At 35.8% G+C, this 3,908-nt stretch overlaps 1 long non-coding RNA gene across 2 annotated transcripts; it reads left to right on the top strand.

The window, feature by feature from the left end:
- Window positions 1-430: 430 nt before the first annotated feature.
- Window positions 431-3,430, top strand: LOC137048335 (uncharacterized). Of its 2 annotated transcripts, XR_010899386.1 has the most exons (4): window positions 431-603; window positions 1,243-1,304; window positions 1,397-1,895; window positions 3,385-3,430. It is a non-coding gene; the product is annotated as an uncharacterized lncRNA (long non-coding RNA). The 2 variants fall into 2 exon arrangements; XR_010899385.1 differs by lacking the exon at window positions 3,385-3,430 and having other exon boundaries at window positions 1,397-1,998.
- Window positions 3,431-3,908: the final 478 nt, after the last annotated feature.

Genomic DNA, 3,908 nt, shown 5'->3' with positions numbered 1-3,908 from the left:
TTCTGTTACATTTTTGCGGGAACCAATCACAGACTGACTTATCCATCTGGAGCGCTATTGGCGGGTTTAACACGATGACAGATATAGAAATGGTGGGTTGTTGCCCATTGATCATGCCTTTTGTCGTCTGATTGGTTGAAGGACTATCCAATTGCGTACAGAGTTATTTGAATAATACCAGTTGATCACATCTTGTGCAGTAGAAAATACAGAGCAGACTCTCCAGACCAATGTTGAATCTTAAATTGAGCTTGGTCTGGTGATAGCCAGACAATACAATAATTTGATATATTTAGTCTGCCAACACTTTAAAAAAAAAAAAATGTCACAGAGAAAAACAGACTATAAATCAAATGTGACATCTGCACAGTAAAAAACGTTGGGTTATTTTTTTAACCCAACCGTTGGGTTACACATATTGGGTCAATATGTTGGGTTATTTTGCAAAACGTTGGGTTATTTTAACATCGTTGGGTTATTTTTAGTAATAACCCGGCCGTTGGGTTAAATATGGTTTCCCCAGTGACGGTTCAAATTTTAACGGCAAACCGTCCAGTTACTGCCAACAGAAGACGCTGCTGCAGCCTGATTATGAAATGAAAGGTAAGACATGTCATTTTTTTATGAATACAACTCTTATAACATTATGTATTGTGTACTGAAACGTTGAATATAGTCGAAAACTGAATTTTATTTTAAAAAATCCCGTTAATGCTCTCTGGAAAAATAAACCATAGCTATCCCAGTTAGCTCGCTAGCAGTAATAAAGTAAAAACATTATTCTAGTGTACCTATTTAGAAACTTAATACGGCGATAAAGAAAGTAAGTAACTTATGCCTGGTCTGAAATCACTATCTAAAGCCGCGCGGAGCATTATCAGCTCGGCCCGTGCAGCGCGAGCTCAGACCCGCTCAGACCCGGTCACACGACACCACAGCAGCGCTGTGAGATTCAGGGAGAAGCGTTTGAATTCGCCGAATATCCAACAGTAACTTACTACTCTAAATATCTGTTGTGAGATGAATGAGTGCAGATATTCACAACAGCATTGACGCAGAAAACTGAAATATTGTGCTAACAATTGTAACGTTAATGAATGTTGTCATATGAATATATATTATGCATGTTACTATTAAACGTATTACAGGAGTAGCTAAATCATACAACTAAAGTACGTTTTCTTATGAAGCTATGACAGTTTTTGCCTATATTTTAAATATGTTGTACTAAATGTGTTGTAGACCAATGGATTCATTTGTGAAGCAAAGACTAGAACAGTTGAACCTCTGCCATTTAATTAAAGGTGAGTACGATATTGAAACAAGTTGTACACAATTATTTTTTAAAGACTTATATACTTTTCTGGTTATTTTCCCCTGCTTCATTCTAATGCAGAGGGAGGATTGGATCTCAGTGGTTCTCGACTCTAGTCCTGGAGTATCACCAATAGTACACAAGTTCGACGTCTTCCTTATCCGACGCACATTTCCGGGTTTGGAGTCTCTACTAGCAAGCTGGTAAGTTGAATAACATTAGATAGGCCAATGTGCAGTGCAGGGTCTACTACAGAACCAGGTTGTTTGGGAAACAACCAGTTTATTATTATTTTTTTCAGCTGTCTTCTCTCATTTTCATACAGTATGTTTTAATTTCAATAAGTTGTTTTGGTTGTGTCTAAGTGCATATGAAATCAGGTCCACACATTTGGTATAGGTGAAAACTGTTTTTTTCTCTTTTTCTGTTAACTTGTCTTTCAAAGATGATCATGGAGAAATTGCCTTTAAAACCTTTCCTGCCATCCTGCCATCATCGTCATACCTCACAAATGGACAACATGGTGTGTCCAACATATGCTGAAATGAAGAGAAGCTTAATTACATTCACCCATCAGCCTGTAAGTAAAAGCAACACTATCAAATTAGCTTTGATAAAGTGCATCCATTTATTATTTCCTTTAGTGATTTTGCTTGTTAATAGATTATCCAATAGTTCACCCAAAAAATATCCCATAATGTACTCACCCTCAAGTCATCCTAGGTGTATATGAAATTCTTCTTTCAGGCGAACACAATCAGTTATTAATAAATGTCCTGACTAATCCAAGCATTATAATGGTCAAAATTTGAAGCCTAAAAAAGTGCATCCATCCATTATGAAAGTAATCCATACGGCTCCAGGAGGTTAATAAGGGCCTTCTGAGGTGAATCGATGGGTTTTTGTAGAAAAAATATCCATATTTAAAACTTTATAGACTAAAATAACAAATTTTCGACAGACAGCCTTCCTTATTCAACTTACAAAGAAAGTGTAACGCCTCTCGCAATTCAAAACGCTTACGCTACGTTCAACTTAATCGTCTCGGCATTTACGATTTTTTACACTACGTCCGACGTTATTCTCACAGCAGTTACGCTTTTTTCAGAAGTTGAATACTTAAGGCGGTCCACTGGAAGCTAGATATTTTACTTTATAACGTGGTAAATATGGATATTTTTCTTACACAATCCCATCAATTCACTTCAATGGGTTCTTATTAATCTCCGGAGCCGTGTGAAGCACTTTTATAATGGATGGATGCATTTTTGCGCTTTAAATTATGGGCTTCCATTATAAAGCTTTGAAGAGCCAGGATATTTATTAATATAACTCAGATTGTTTTTGTCTGAAAGAAGAATGTCATACACACCTAGGTTGGCTTGAGGGTGAGTAAATCACGAAGTCATTTTCTTTTTTGGGTAAACTATCTCATGAATTACCCTCGTGTTGTTGTAAGACTTTCGTTGTTCTTTAAAACACAAATGTTGAAGAAATCTGCGAGGTTTTTGTCCCTCCATTGACTACCTACGCAACTACCACTTTAAGACCCAGGACAGACAGCTTTAAAGTAATCCATGGGATTCAAGTGGTCTAACCTCAGTTTTATGAAGCGACACGAGTGCTTTTTGCAACAACAACACAAAAAAAAACACAACAACATTTGCTCTCTCTTCAACACAACACGCATGCGTCAAGAGGCTCTCGTGAACATGTGTTGAGATTAATGTTTTGTAAATAAAGTGGTAAATTATGGTTAAGGGATAGAATATACGCTTCTCACTTCATAAAACTGAGGTTGAATTACTGGAGTCACATAGATTACATTAATATCTTTACTGCCTTTCTAGGCCTTTCTGTGTTCAGAAGATGAACCGAAGTCTTACAGGTTTGAAACGGCATGAGGATTAGTATGTTGATTGGTGAAAAATGAACAGCAGATGTAATGACTAATTAGTGACAATTTGTTTAATTCAGTACAACACTGCTTCATTGTAACTTTTACGTAATTTAACACTGCTGATGTTGTCACAGTGCAAGCAAACTGAACTTTTTTAAATTCTTTTAAGGTTGGAACTAACATGCAGCATTAGCTGAACAGTGAGACAAGCCAGGATCCACATCACGATGCCTGGTGACAAAGAGACCTCGCTGATTTTTTTCATTTTAATTGTGGAGACAGTTGAACAGAAGACCTTATTTCAAGCACTGGCTGTATGTTTCAGATTTTTTATTTATTTATGACATGAACTATCCAAAGACCTCTGCCCCATTTGGGAGATTTTGTAGCATGCAAACTTGAATATATATTTTGCTGCCTCATTAAAAACTTTGATTATCATAATTTGTATTTGTTTTGCTACTTAAGATATGTTAACAACACATAAAGGCATACAGTGTACAATGTAGATTTTTTAATAAAGTTGTTTATTTCTGGAAGAATTTAATATTATGAATTTGTGTATTCTGTCCATATTTGTATAGGTTTTTAATTTAATATTTGTTGTGTTCATTTTTATTTTTTGTTTTGTATGCACACCTTTTATGTATGTTTACCTTATGTACATTTTTGTGTATTATGTGTGCTGTGTAT

Source organism: Pseudorasbora parva, chromosome 19, assembly GCF_024679245.1.
Source record: "Pseudorasbora parva isolate DD20220531a chromosome 19, ASM2467924v1, whole genome shotgun sequence".
NCBI classification, from domain to species: domain Eukaryota; kingdom Metazoa; phylum Chordata; class Actinopteri; order Cypriniformes; family Gobionidae; genus Pseudorasbora; species Pseudorasbora parva.
This window is presented reverse-complemented; position numbering and strand designations above follow the sequence as displayed.